The sequence below is a fragment of the Phocoena sinus genome, chromosome 10 (genome assembly GCF_008692025.1).
Source record: "Phocoena sinus isolate mPhoSin1 chromosome 10, mPhoSin1.pri, whole genome shotgun sequence".
In the NCBI taxonomy this organism is placed as follows: Eukaryota; Metazoa; Chordata; class Mammalia; order Artiodactyla; family Phocoenidae; genus Phocoena; species Phocoena sinus.
Window position 1 is genome coordinate 33,669,461 of NC_045772.1, and position 16,608 is coordinate 33,686,068.

Below are 16,608 nucleotides of genomic sequence, written 5' to 3' on the forward strand. Positions count from 1 at the left end.
GACAGTAAAAGATTAGTGGTCGTCAGGAATTGGGACTGTGTGGAATGAATAGGTGAAGTACAGAGAATTTGGGGGGCTGTGAAAATACTCTGCATGATACCATAATGATAGATATGTATCTACAACATATCTATCAACACCAAGAGTGAATCCTACTAAACTGTGGACTTGGTGATGAACTGTGTCAATTGTATCAAACATACCACTGTGGTCAGGGATGTTGATAATAGGGGAGGCTATAAATGTGGGGGAGCAGGAGGCATTTGGGAAATCTCTGTACCTTCCCTTCAGTTTTGCTATGAAACTAAAAATGCCTTAAAACAATAGTCTTAATTTTTAAAATGTTATCACATCTGCAGTGGAGGCTTTATTAATTCATGCCTACAATACTAAACTAGTTTTATTTTTAATATCCTTATTAATTATAGTTTCTACTATTATGAGTAGTAAGACTTCACTAGTGTACCATGAAACAGAAAACTTCTCCACAAAACCTGAATGCGTGCTCCGTTTTCTTCTTGAAGGGCAGGTGCATGGTGAAAAATGAGCCCTAGAGCCAGAAATGCCTCATTTCTAATCTCAGTTTGGTAACTTGCTTAACTGGGGTTAATTTCCTCATATATAAAAAATGGAATAAATAGTAAGACATCTGTAAAGAATGTAATACATATAAAGCCAACCAAATATCTTCTTGCTAATAGTAAGTATATAATAAATGGCAACTGCTGTTGTTGCTGTTATTATTTAAACTCATCAGAGAATATAATCCCCTTTAAGTGACTGTGGAGTCTCTGTTCTCTTTATAGTGCTGTTGCTGGCATCTATTAGATATACAATAAAATCACGTGAGTGCTAGATATATTATGTGTGGTTACAAAATTATCCTTACCACATCATCATTTTCAGCACACTCTTCCAGAGATCAAGTTCCTTCATCTGTGAGTTAAATTCAAATCCTTCGCATGAAATTTAAGCACTCTGTAATCTGGCTTCAATTACACTATTTATTCTTACTTTACACCACTGAAACCTGCACTAGATCCTAATGCAGCTCTCATTTTTTTATATGTATTCTTTGCCATATCTTTTCTACCTTTTCCACAAAAAGCAGAATAATCTTGACATACTTCCTCAATGGTAGGGTGATAGAGTTTTTTATTTTTATGTCATCACAACCTAACACAATGAAACCTACTAAAAACTCAAACTGAATTTGTTGAATGCATGAATGAAATTTACAACTATATAAACAAGTAGTTGTCAATGGAAGACTTCACTGAATAAATTAATAACAAGATTTTAAAAAGAAGGTCAGTGGAAGTGGGGCAGAAGGGAAGCAGAATAAGTAACTTTAATAGCTTTGATGTTGTTCAATAGTTATTATCCATAAAAGAAGCTTATCTATTGACTCCCTCACTATGATTTTTCTCAGCTATTCAAATCTGCTCTACTATAGTTCATTAACTCCACGCACAATAGAGAACTCTTATCACTTCCAAAAATACTATTTTTTTGTGTGATGGCATTTCCACCTATAATCAATATTTAGTCTGAAAATACACGGAAACATTATACATTTGTTCTTTGATCTATATATGGGGAAGAAATAAAACAAAACAAAAATTCAACATGAAGTATATATAATAAGGATCGTATAGATTTAGTCTGGTCTGTTACACTTTCATGGTCTCCAGCACTGTACAATCATGATAAATGCTCACAATAGGATCAGTCCCAGACTGATGTTTGAATCCTTAAAGCTGAGTCAATTTTGTTAAACAAAGTTTAAAGAGTTGAACACGTTTAGCTTAGAAATGTTACAGTGTAAATAAAAATGGTGTTGTAATCACACACATTCCAGATCTGCTGCCTCTTCAATCTTAGTACTATTAGTTACTAACATGAACAATGTTCTTAATATCTCTTGGCCTCAGACTTCTCATCATTTATAAAGGTATAATAAAGCATAGTGTTTAGTTTTACTGTGAATATTAAATGAGCTAACATATGAAAATACTGTTGACAACCAGAAGTTATATAAATAATCATTGCCTTCTCTTGCCTTTTATGGTAATTTTATTATGATAATTGGTTATTCATATCAAATATGTGTATTTATGTGTATTTAATTTCATTTATAATTCAATAACTTCCAAAATGTAGTATGAGTTTGTTTAGTAATATAGCTATTCCATCACTTAAACTGCATGTTTGTTGAGAATCTACAACATGCAAATTGATGTGTTGGGTGTGATAACTCTAGTAACAGAAGAAAAATTTGGTACTAAACACAAGGCAGAGGAAAAGTTATAATAAGAAATTACAGTTAATGCAAGCTATTGTAATTGAATGTAAAATCACCTGAAATAAATGGCAAGTCACAGTTTATCAGACATAATTGATTAAATGCAGCACTCCATTGTCTAGCTCTTTTGTTTTGGATTGCCACTACATAAGGAATTACCATTTACAACTATAAAATACTTCACGTAGACTTGGGCTGTCTATCCATAAAAACTTTTAGAGCAGAAATATGTGCTATTCTTTCAGTAGATGGACTGCATAATTCATCATTTCTCTAATAATATACTAACAAGAAACTGACATTGTTTTTTTATTTATACCCTGTATATAATAGGTAAGAGTAGAATATGTGATTTTAAAGTATTAGTTTTGTTAGATATTAATTGCTTTTTTTCCCTTTAATAAGTAGGAGACATATTATAGGATTAAGATACTCCAGGATGTGTTTTATTGATCCACTAATACATGATTTGGGTGGGTAAAGCACTTAGCCTTTAGGTTTGTAGCTCATAATGTACCCTAGGCATGAATAAATGGAATAATAAAATGTACCCTGGAGTGTCTTGATGTCATATTAAAAATAATAAAACACATGAACTGATATATTCTGAATTCAAAAAAAGAAGAGGTTAGCTATGCAAACATTCAGTACTCTGAATTGAATTAAATTGACACTTTGTAAAAGCCTAACAATATGGTTACTGTACATAAAATTTTATTCTACTCATTATATTTTGGTAAATTTGTTTTCTAAAAACCATTTAATGGACTTGAAACAAAATCTTATGTATCTTTGAAAAGCCCAAAGGCAAACAGTGAATACTTAAGTTCAGAGGTATTCTACAGAAACATTCTTAACATCTCTGCTTTCCAAAAGAATGTTTCTTTCATGATTTATTATATTAAGTTCTAGGTCTTGTTCTCAACTCTGGGTTAATTTATTTTTATTTAATTCACTTTAAACTGGATTGCATACTTTCAACATGACAAAAAGTAAGCCAGGAACTGTGCCAAGTACCGAGGATGTAAAGATGAATAAAATACATTCCTCACCTTTAATTATTCACAGTCAAGTAGAGGAAAACGATGTGTAAGTAATTTCATACAAAGAGAAAAGTGTTATAATTCAGAGTCCTGTCTAATTCTACCTTCAGAATACAGACGAAGGCTTCATGAACAACACATTATAAAAACAAACTTAAAGGATTTAAAAACAAGGGAAAAGGAAGCAGGAACGCTGATGAGGTGTCACCATCACTGAATGAGAAATGTTCTGTGACCTGCTCAGAGTTTTGGATCTCTCCCTAAAGGCAACAGAAGACTACCAAATGCTTCTGTTGTTGTTTTATTTATTTTTTTACCAAGGGAATCATAAGAGCAAATTTATCTTTCAGAAACCTCCCTCCAGCAGCAGTATGGAAGATTGACTGTCCTGGAGTGAGGTAATTACCAAAGTTTAAGTGAGAGTTGGTGAGGGACCAGAGAGAGTGGGAAGGAAATGAAAGGCAGAATGTGAGAGAAACATCTGAGTTAAAGCTTTCCCCCTTCATAATGACACGAGTGGACAGGGAGTCTTAGTGACTATAAAGATTTAGGATGTGGAGGTAAAGGGCAGGAAGGAAAGGAAGCAGACTTCTGGAACATTTATTCCTCTTTAACTGGAGCAGTAACTAATACTAGCCCAAGGGGAGTAAGCACCTTTAGAAATTTTATTAATCTTGAAAGTCTCAGTGTAAATTTTATTTCCTACAGGAAATGTTTCCTGAGACAGCTGCTCTAAGATCCTAGTGTGTGTGTGTGTGTGTGTGTGTGTGTGTGTGTGTGTGTGTGTGTGTCTTTCTCTCTCACACACACAACTTTGCATAATTTTGTGAAGGCAGTTTTACACGCTATTGAAAGGGACTGCCCTCCCACAATAAAGTAGTAAAGTTTGAGAAAACAGGAAACCTGTCTTATTTATCTTAGTATTTCTAGGACTTAGCACAATGCATTTAGTGCTAGGATATAGTCATAGGATATAGTCAATACTACTGAAATAAATGTACCTGAGGAATTATGCATGCATATTGACTCAGAGAACTTTTGGAGATTAAACAGAAAAAACAAAACAAAACGAAAACAATCAGCAAAACAAATACTGAGGAGCAGTAGAGCTTCTTTACTGAGTGATGAGAATCATAGATATTTTGCCCTCAGTACTCTATGCTGCCTGTATATCTAATCAAGTTGCTTCCTTTGTTAGCACCCATCTATTCTTTACCATTACTTTCTAAAGAAGATTCAACTCCCTTCGTAGAAACAAAGTCATTCAAGATCTGGTAACTGCTTACATCTGGAAGCTCATTGAACTCATCACTAGACAAGTTTTCACATATAACATATGGTTTAATTATACTGGTTTAATTATACTAAATTCTTGCATTTTTCTTACTCATCATGATTACTCTCTCCTTGATGTTTTGTACATGTTGCTTTCTCAAGTTGAAAATTTCTATTTATCTTTCAAGTCTGAGTTCAGGTTACCACACCCTGGTGGAAGACTTCCCTGTTACTACCTGTCTGAATGAAATGTTCTGCTTTTTGTTCTTTTGTTTTGTGTCATTATTCTAACATCTAATACACTATATCATTACCCCCTCACTTTGACTGTAAAGTGCACCTCACTTTTAGCTCAGTAAATATTACAAAGTTGACACTCAGTAATCACTTTTGAATAAATGGGAAACTGTTTCTTATTGATGCCCTGATTCAACTGATTTCTAATAAAGCAGTAATTTATGCTACTCCTGTTTTCTAAAAATGAAATAGTAAATACAAAAGAATAGTGCACTAAAAAAATTTGAGTAGGACACAAAATTAGAAGAGGAAGAAGAAGCATTAAGGATCCAGAATGATACTAATTAGCAATCTAGTCCTGCCAAGATCAGGGAAAATAGTACTAAAATCTATGTTCACAAAGTGAATTAAGTACCATAAAAGAATCTAAAAGATGAAGAGTCTATTGAAGTTTAAAAAGAGATAGCTCTTTAAATTCAACAGCAGGCATTTGTATTTATTTTTCAAATCAGCAAGAAAAAATGCATTATGTAAGATGAGACTACAGAAATTCATAAAACACTATTTTATACTTTGTCAGTGTTTTGGAAAAGGGTAATATGTGACTTTATTTTATGTAAGGTGAATTGCAAAGGAACATGGAAATCATCAACTTATAATTATAGCAGAAAGGAGAAAGGAAGTGTTTGTTCTTAGAACCATATGTAATTCTTGTCCTGTTAACATGTTGCTCTGATTCAATATGTATTGTACCACCCACTGTTGCCACAAATACTTGACAATATTGGACAAACTACCTTAAACTAAATAGTAAATTGTTGAAAGCAAAAGAAGAAATGAAAGGGAAATTTGCAGGTGTCATAAACAGAGAAGGAACTTGTGGCTAGTACAGTAACCTTTTGAACCGATACAGTTGAAGCTGGTAGCCAGGTATGATACCACAGTCAGATGTACTTCCTGAATGAGCTGGGCTTTTAAAGTCCAGAATAGAATGGAGAAAAGGGGTTGTGATGGAGAGGATCTTGTAAGTGGACCGCAGGAAAGAAGCAAGAAAGTTTAACTCTCCTCAGAGATCTTTCTAGGGAAAACAAATATGCTGTGAAAACCTGACAACAAAAGTTCAGAACATTTTCTGGGCACAGAGTTCTAATTTACATATATACATATATAGTATATATATATATATATATATACATATCTATATATATAGATATATATATACACATACACATATGTAAATTACATACATATACTATAGCCAACAGATCAACAGCAAAAATAACAATGAAATGAATAACAACGATGGCAAACTGGTCTTCATTCAGTGAAACCCCTGAAATTCAGAAGAGAAACAAATGCAAAATGAATCTGAAGAGGACCACTGCTGTATCCCCCAAGTTCATGCAACTATACAACACTATGAAAGATTCACAACAAAAAATGTCCCAAATCCAAAGGTAGAATGAGATTAAAGCATAAGTGAAGAAGGACTATACCCTCTAAAATCATAGACCAGTTTGAAAGAGACTCTGAAATCAGGAAACATAAAATGGTTAAAGGAAAACTAAAACCCACATATAATGACAGAACAATTTGGTTTGGAGAGAAAGGAACACATCTGAAAAACAATCAACTAGAACTTTCAGCAAAGACATATATAGTCAATAAAATAAAACAATTGGTAGGTTAAACAGCAGATTAGACACATCTAAATAGAATATTTAAATGTAATTCAGATTTTAGAGAATTTAAAATATTCAGCATTGAGGACAGAAAAATACAGGGAAAAACGGTTAGGAAATACAGAAAATAGAATTAGAAGTGCCAACATATTAGTAAAGGAATTTCCAAAAAGAGATAATGTGTGAGAAGCAATATTTAATGTTATAATTACAGAGTTCCCCAGGATAGATAAAAGTCATAAATTCTCAGGTTGAAGAATCAAATATTATCCTGACCAGAAAACAAAGACAATAGAGCCACATCTAAACAAATTATAATAAAACTGAAAAACATGTAAAATAAGAGAAAATTAAAGAGAAATTATATATTATTTTAAAAGGTATTAGAATTTTAACAACAGCTGACTTCTCATTAAATAGAATCCTTAAAACCCAGTATCTCCAAATGTCTGAAGGAAAGTGACTCTGGAATTCTGTATCAAGAAGACAGTGGAGAGGAGAGAAGTTCTCTTTCCTTTGATAGTTTACTGACTAGTGGAAGGGAGTTAAGAGCACACAGTGTTCTTCCCAGCTAAGCTAAGCTCAGTGAAGACAGGAATATATTTGTCTATTTTTTGTGCCCTTGTATCCACTGCAAGCTGTGGGACTAACATGTGCCTTATTGGTAGTTGATTCTCAGAAATAAGTATTGAAGAGAAGAAGAGGAAAAAAGAAGAGAGTGAGGTCAAAATATTTTCAAGAAAAGGTCTAAAATTATAACAAGATCCTCATTTAAAAGCCATGTAAATTTGTACTTTACTTGGAAATAATTAACCCAGAAAAGACAAAGGTGAACACAAAGCAATGGTAAGCAAATAAATTAGTAAACACTTTGGCTACAAAGTAAGAAAAAAAAGCAACAACCAAAACAACCATACTGATTAATAGCAGGACATTTATAAGCAAGGTGTCACTTTAATACCACCTATATGAAAGATGTGGTTCTTCTGGTTCTTTGGATCTTGGAATGTGCTAGAGCAGGGAGAGATACTGAAGTAACTTTAGATTTAGTTGAATACAATTTTCAAATTGCCATTTACTAATCACTAAAGTAATAGAGAATATATAACTCCCAAGTCAACAAAGAGAAAACAAAATGTGGAGATGGAGGATGGTGACTACATACTGACCACACACAAGTAGACCCCAGACTGGTTCGGACCAGAAGGTTGAGATTCTGCAGATATCACCCTGATACTTCACTACCAACCAATCAGAAGAAAGTCACACACCCTGCAGCCCTCAAGACCTCACCATAAATTTTGCCTTTAAAAACTCTTCTCTGGAAGCCATCAAGGAGTTTCGGTCTTTTGAGCATGAGCTACCCTTATCCTTGCTTGATGTCCTGCAATGAAACTTTCTGTGCCCCAAACTCTGATGTTTCAGTTTGTTTGTCCTCACTGTGTGTCAGGCATACAAACTTGGGTTTGACAACAAGATGGCTATTATCAAAAAGTCAAAAGATAATAAGTGTTGGCAAGGTAAGGAAAAAAGGAAATCTTTGTGCACTGTTGGTGGGAATGTAAATTGGTATAGTCATTATGAAAAACAGTATGAAAATTCCTTAGGAAGTTAAAAATAGAGCTAGCATATGATTCAGAAATTCTACTTCTGATTATATATCCCAAAGATACAAAACCATTCTCTTGAAAAGATACCTATACTTCCATGTTGATTGTAATATGATTCACAATATCCAGTACATGGAAACAATCTAAGTGTCCATCAACAAATGAATAAAGAAAAATGCGATATGTGTGTGCATGTGTGCATGTGTGTGTGCACACACACAATGAAACGGGACATAATATACAATAAAATATTATTCAGCCTTAAAAAAGTAGGAAATCCTGTCATTTGCCGCAACATATATAAACCTGGAGGACATTTTGACAAGTAAAATAAGCTAGGCACAAAAAGACAAATACTGTGTAATTTCACTTATATGTGGAAGCTAAAAACATCAAACCCATACAAGTAGAAAGTAGAATGGTGGTTACAAGGAAATGGGGATCATAGGGAGATATTAGTCAAAAGGTACAAATTTTCCATTAAGCAGCATGAATAAGTTCTGGAGATCTAATGTACCAAGTGGTAACCACAGTTAACAATACTGTTTTTGTTTACCTAAAATTTGCTAAGAGAGTAGATCTTAAATGTTCTCATCACAAAAAGAAAAAAATAACTGTGAGTTTATGGATATGTTAATTAGCTTGATTGTGGTAATCATTTAACAATGTATATGTACATCAAAACGTCATATTGGAAATCTTAAATATATGCTGCTTTTTGTCAGTTATACCTCAATAAAGCAGGGGGGATAAAGGAAACTTATGGTTAGTCACAAACTTAAGGTCGGTTCTTAACGTTTTTAAAAAATGAGTATATTACATTACCTTGAATGTATGTGTCGGAATTATATTAGTATGTCTGAAATATTTTGTGTTAAAATTTTCAAAAGAAAAAATGAATGCCTGAGGCTATGATGCATAAGTAATGGAATATTTCTTCAATGATTTCATTAGTATTCTCCTTAGGAATTTTTATAGGACATACACAAGTTGAAAGATATGTATGCACCTGTAAATAGTTATCCCAATAGTCACAAACTAAGTAGAAGCAAGCTGTTATTTGATAGCCAAAGATGTCACATAACTAATCCAGTGGACAGCAGTCTTCTCTTGGGAAATCTTATGTTTGGTACTTTAGAACTCATCCCAGCATCACCCTTACACAGACACACACACTGAGGAAAGAGACAGCTTTATTGCTGGCTATTTAACACTTAAAAGAGGTGACATTTTTCTCAATTAAGTCCTTTGTACTTTAGGGATTTTTAAACACACCTGTGTAGTCTCTATTCAATGTGTATAAGGTACAATCAACTGGAACCTGTCTGATATTTCTAAAGTGCTAACAAGAAATAGTAGAGAAAAATGAATTTAATTTTATTTAACTCTATATTTTAACAATGTTTGGCAAAAATTTTTAAAGTCTACTTTTCAGAAGTCAGTTCATTTTGGGGTAGTGGGGGCAGGCACAGGTAAGCTTTTTTCTTCAGAATAGCAAAACTCTCAAGGAGTAAAAAAAACAAGTAGTCTTTTAGTTCTTCAGGACCTTACCTTATCAATTAAAAACAAATTCTCTTTTGAGAATCAAAATAAGTTAAAATAAAACTCTAAAATGAGTTTAAGAGTACAAATATAATTTCATTCCAAATTATATTCACTTCTATTCTTTGAACAGAACAACTTCTCAAGTTTAGTGAGAGAACCTATATCCTTAAATGGTTATTTCCTTGACTTTTACCCTATCTATTTGATTTTCATGAAGAGATTTTCTTTGAAATGCAGGCTATCTTTGGGGAAAAGAGGGAATAGGGGATAAATTAGGGAATCTGTAATCCTCATTTTATTCTGGCAGATAATTCTGTTTTCAGCATAGACCAAGTAACAGGAAAGTTTAGCAAAGGAGCAGAATGAAGAAATGGGAGAGCTGCCAAACTTCTCCCAATTCAGGTCATCACTGCATGGATTCCTTGTTTGGTGTAAAAAGAAGAGGACATGTGGAAATGGCGGGGGGAAGGGGAGGGTGGGATGAATTGGGAGGTTAAGATTGACATACATACACTACCTTGTGTAAAATAGATAGCTAGTGGGAACCTGCTGTATAGCACAGGGAGCTGAGCTCGGTGCTCTGTGGTGACTTAGATGGATAGGATGGGGGAGAGTGGGGGGGAGGTCCAAGAGGGAGGAGATATATGTATACATATAGCAGATTCACTTCATTGTACAGCAGAAACTAATACAACATTGTAAAGCAACTGTACTCCAATTAAAAAAAAAATAACCAAAACAGCAAGCATTCAACTCAAATGTAAGCACACAGACACATAAAAAACACATTCAAAAGATAAAGAAGAATGCCTTCCTTCAGCTATGGCTTAGCTTCAGTAGCTTTAACATTAAGAAATGATGGAATGAAGCTTCATTAGAGTTGAAAAGAGGGTAGTGAAGGACCGGAGATAAGATGTTGAAGTTTCATCAGGTTGCTGATGGGGATGTATTTGAAAGTAGACAGATTATAAGAGAAAATCTTGCATCTTCATGTATATATCTGGAATGCACTTGAAGTTTGTCTTTGTGCTTGCCATTATAAATTCACAGTTCTTAATATTTCAAACCATGAGTCCAGTTTTAATCCTGAGATTCCCTTTTTTACTGTTTTGGCTCAGTAAGTTTAAAGGAAAATACGTAATAAAAATTATTTTGCCAAGACTTCCTTCCTTCAGTAAAAACAAACCAAAACAAACACAGTTTTATGATGCAAAATGCTTAAAAAGTTAAAAATGGATACTTTTCATAAGAGAAAAGAAAAATTGTTTATATTTCTTCCATTTACCTTACTAATGGATCATTTCATTGTTTAAGGTGGCAATAGAATTAGCTATATATCCACATTTCAGTTTCAGTTTTGAAAGGTGTTTCCAATAAGATATAAGCTGAAGTTTAGGTCAGTTTCTAGAATAGCTCTTTTTAAGAGTCCTACTAAAGCTATTATATGTGTCTTTTTGCATTCTTCCCTCCCTATTTTCTGCTTCCTGAAACTTGTAAAGGCTGCAATTGAGGTAACAAGATTCCCAATGCCTTAAAGGTGGAAGTCATTTGCTTAGAGTGGAAAATCAGAAGGGCTCCTGGGTCTGATGACCACAAAGCTGCCAAAGCAGCCCTGGACTTCTCATCTCGATCTCATTCGAGCCATCTATCTATCTATCTATCTATCTATCTATCTATCTATCTATCTATCATCTATCTATCTATCATCTATGTATCTATCATCTGTCTGTCTGTATTTGTTATTATTATTTGTGCTGTTTGCCTTTGGACCTCATCTAACTTCTGGAAACAGTCATGATGATAAGGACAGCACTGAACATGGTACACTCTATTTGCATCAACCTTTCTTTGGTAATTTCAGTGGATAGTGTTCATTTGCTGATTCCTATGAATCACTCGCTCCAAGTGCGTGGTTTCCTGCCCATTCCCCATCATTTATTCATCAAGTATTTATTGAGTCAGGCATTGCTTTAAGTGCTGCGGATAGTAGCAGAAGAAAAAATTTTCCTCTACCCTCTAAGGTGTAGTACTGGGACTTTCAAATTGAACTGACAAAAAAACAGATTAAAAGGATAAAAGGCATATGTTCATTTATTTTGTTTTTACATGCATGTAGGCTCCATAGAAAAGAAGTGAACCCCCAAGAAGTGGTTAGACTTGGAAGCTTATATTTTTAACAAAGGGCAATAACTTGTGGACTAGACAAAGAAAGGGAAATTTGGGCTTCTAGGAAGGTAAATATATGGGGAAACTAATGGAAAGTAAAGCCTATTTTAGTAAGCTTTTTTGTTTGTTTTGTGGGTTTGTGTTTGTTTGTTTGTTTGTTTTGGTGAAGACTTAATGTTGATTCTCCATCTTCTTTAAGGCCATAAAATCTCCCAGAGAAAGGATTTAGGGCAGTCCTCATTTCTCTGAAGTTTCTGCTTTTAGTCACGTAAGGGAATTCCTGAGAAGGCTTCTTTCTGAATCTGTTGATTCTCAATTACCTTCAGCTCAAAGTAATCCATATTCAAAAGTGGCATATGTTGGGGTGGTATATTCTGATTTCCTACAGGATATAATATAAAAGCAAACAGGGCCTCTGCTCTTTGTGGGACCTAAAACTGGTAATCATTTTACCAACAATAACAGAAACACATGTAAAATGGAATCTGTGACACTTGCTAGGAAAGAGAGATACTCATTACCATCAGATAGTGTCAAAGGAGGTGGGGAGTGTAGCAGGGCCAGGAGTGAGACAGCAGGTACAGTTCTCTCAACTAAAAATGGAATGTCTTTAGCAAAGAATAATTATCATCCCTAAAAATAGGGACCATATATCTCTTAAAGGATGTTCTAAAATGGGGTAGAAAGTGGACAAACAAACATGTGAGATAGGTCTGGTAATGTAAGATTTGGGTGAATATTATACCAGCAAAAAACAGTGGAACCCTTGTGTGTTTGAGGAAAACAAAAACTATTATGCCAGGAGTATCTTGGATAATGGCATGTACTCTGTGTGTGTGTGTGTGTGTGTGTGTGTGTGTGTATGTGTGTGTGTGTGTGTGTGTGTGTGTGTGTGTGTGTGTATACACAGCAGGAAAGAATATAATCAGAGAGGCCATGGGGAGGAGTCTGAATTTTAGATTTTTGTTTAAGTATAATAGAAATCCATCAGAATGTTGCTGATTGCAGATTTATTTGAGATGGATAAACATATTTTTATATATGTTTAGCAAAATACAAGGGCATTTAGGAAATGGAGTAATCATATCTAGTTGGGAGGAAAGGGAAAAATAAGTACCATTACAGATTTTCCTGTAAAGTAGTCTATGTTTGGTTATCAAGGAGACAAATATCCAGTTCATTCATTAAAATCTATCTGATATATCCTTTCCTTTTTTAAGGTACTCTAATTTTATCCTCTTTGTGCTTTCTACTTTGTTAAAATAGTGTTTTATCCTATTGCCCCAAAGTTCTTTGTTTGATTCTTTAATATCCTCTTAGATTATAGTACCGCTTGCTAAGCTCCAGGTACTCTAAAAACTACTCTATTATAGCACTTTTCACTCAGGGGTTAAGGATACAAGTTTTGGATCCAGACTATGTGGTTTGGATCTGTGCTTCTCCATATGCTGTGTGAATTGGGCAAATTTCTGAACTTCTATGTGCTCCAATTTTTCCATGTGTAAAATGAGAATAACAATACTGTCTATAAGGTTGTTATTAGGATTAAATGAGTTAATACATGTAAGTAGCAAAAAGCAGCATCTGACAAATATGCTAAAATACATATTAACTCTTTCTCTTATGATTACTATTGCATTATATATTGGAGATGATATCCATTCAACTGATTTGTGTGATTAAACAAAACTCCCCTTATAAAACATACCAACTGATGATCATAAAGACATCTACTACATAGTTTATCATCCAGAGATTATAGCATTCACTTTTCAACTTTAAAAGCATTCTTCTAACTAATCAGAATGCTATTTCAAAATGTAAACTTGATAATAGTCCTCCATTTTTAATGAAGTCTGTTTTATTATCTGACTAGCCCACTGTTTTTCTTTCTAGTGTAATGTAGGTCTTGTTTTAAACTTGGTTCAGGCATACAGATGGCCAACAGGCACATGAAAAGATGCTCCACATTGCTAATTATTAGGGAAATGCAAATCAAAACTACAATCAGGTATTACCTCATGCCAGTCAGAATGGCCATCATCAGAAAATCCACAAACAGTAAATGCTGGAGAGGGTGTGGAGAAAAGGGCACCCTCATGCACTGTTGGTAGGAATGTAAATTGATACATCCGACATGGAGAGTAGTATGGAGGTTCCTTAAAAAACTAAAAATAGCTACCGTATGACCCAGAAATCCCACTACTGGGCATATACCCAGAGGAAACCATAATTCAAAAAGACACATGCACCCCAATGTTCATTGCAGCACTGTTTATAATAGCCAGGACAAGGAAGCAACCAAAATGTCCATCAACAGAGGAATGGATAAAGAAGATGTGGTACATATATACAATGGAATATTACTCAGCCATAAAAAGGAATGAAATTGAGTCATTTGTAGAGACGTGGATGGACCTAGAGACTGTCACACAGAGTGAAGTAAGTCAGAAAGAGAAAAACAAATATCATGTATTAATGCATACATGTGGAATTTGAGAAAAATGGTACAGATGATCGTATTTACAAAGCAGAGATAGAGACACAGACGTAGAGAACAAACATATGGATACCAAGGGGGAAAGGGGGGTTGGGATGAATTAGGAGATTGGGATTGACATGTATACACTACTGTGTATACACATATATACACTATGTATAAAATAGATAACTAATGAGAACCTACTGTATAGCACAGGGAAGTCTACTCAATACTCTGTGGTGACCTAAATGGGAAGGAAATCCAAAAGAGAGGGGATATATGTAAACGTATTGCTGATTCACTTTGCTGTACAGTAGAAACTAACACAATATTGTAAAGCAACTATACTCCAGTAAAAAATTTTTTTAAAAAATGCTTCAGCAGTTTCTCTTTTCTTCAGAAAATTCACTGTGACCCTTGTATGGCCCCCTCATCACTAATATCATCATAGATTACTTTCTGTCATTGCCTCTGTCATCATCATATTCATCACCATCAATCATTTTCATGTCCTAAGGCTTGTGCTGAATATTTCATGTGGAATTTTCCTTTTAATCCTCACAAAACCTCATGAAGTGAGTATTTTTATTCTTGTCATTTATGAAATGGGGAAACTGAGGCTAAGAGAGTTTAGACTACTTTCCTAATTCATACAACTTGTGAGAGAGCCAGATTTCAAAGCCTGATTGTCTGACACCAGAGCCCTTGGCATTGAACTTAAGTTATATCACCTCTCCTGTAAACATGTTCGTTAAAAGAAAAGTGAACAGGGCTTCCCTGGTGGCGCAGTGGTTGAGAGTCCGCCTGCCGATGCAGGGGACACGGGTTCGTACCCTGGTCCGGGAAGATCCCACATGCCGCGGAGCGGCTGGGCCCGTGAGCCATGGCCACTGGGCCTGCGTGTCCGGAGCCTGTGCTCCGCAACGGGAGAGGCCGCAGCAGTGAGAGGCCCGCGTACCGCAAAAAAAAAAAAGAAAAGTGAACAACTATATGATTAAGCGCCTTTTCTTATCTCCTTTCTTTTACATCTCAGCCCCATTTCCTGCCACTCCCCCACATCACTGTGTACAATCCAGCCATTTCTATCTTATTTTCTTTGCACTGAAATGTTTATTTTGTCACTAAGCTTTCACACATGCTGAACCCTCTTCCTGGAGCATTTTCCCTTGTCCAACTTCTCTGGATGATACCTCATCATGTGAAGTGATAGATTCAGTCACACTTACTCTTTTCTACTTTTTATCATCTGCTCTACTTTTATTTGGTGCCCCATTCTGTTCTTACAGTCATAGTATTGATCACCTTCTATTTTAAATGTCAATTTACATGTCTCTGTCTCCCAACTAGACCATAGGTTCTGTTAGGGCAAGTACAGTGTCTGCCTTCTCTACCACTGAATTACTAGTGTGTTGGCACATAATGAACACTTGAGAACATAAAGGAAACTTGCATCATATGGAGTTAAACAGTCAAGGAAGACTTTATTCAAGACTATTGTAAAAGGGAGGAGATATTGAACTTAACTCTGCTGAAATATATGGTGGGAAATTTTTAAGAGCTGACCTGATCTGGTCAAAAAATACTAGCAGATGAGGACTTCCCTGGTGGTGTAGTGGTTAAGAATCTGCCTGACAATGCAGGGGACGGCGGTTCGAGCCCTGGTCCGGGAAGATCCCACATGCCGCGGAGCAACTAAGCCTATGCGCCACAACTACTGAGCCTGCACTCTAGACCCCGTGAGCCACAACTACTGAAGCCCATGCGCCTACAGCCCATGCTCCACAATGAGAAAAGCCACCACAATGAGAAGCCCGCGCACCACAATAGAGAATGCCCCGCTCGCCACAACTAGAGGAGCAACCTGGGCAGCAACGAAGACCCAATGCAGCCAAAAATAAATAAATTAATTAATTAAAAATAATACTAGAAGATGTTAGGAGGAAGTTAGTCAATGTGATGAGGTCATTTGGGTTTGTTAATAGTGCCTATTATTAGGCTTGGACCCTCACCTAGACACTAGGAGATAGAGACAATATTTTTCTTGATGATTACATCTCAAAAGGGTGGCTCCCAAGTCCTTGAGAAAGACATTCCTGTGTTGTGAAACTGGCAAGAGGTTGGGAAAAGAATTATATCTCAAAGGGCCAGAAAAAAATTCATAATTGCAAGTTTAAAGTAAATGCTCTGAGAAAAGGGAGGTCAGGGGCCTAAAATCAGAAGAAACCTATGTAATGTTTAGTCAAGCCTAGGGGAATTGTAAGGC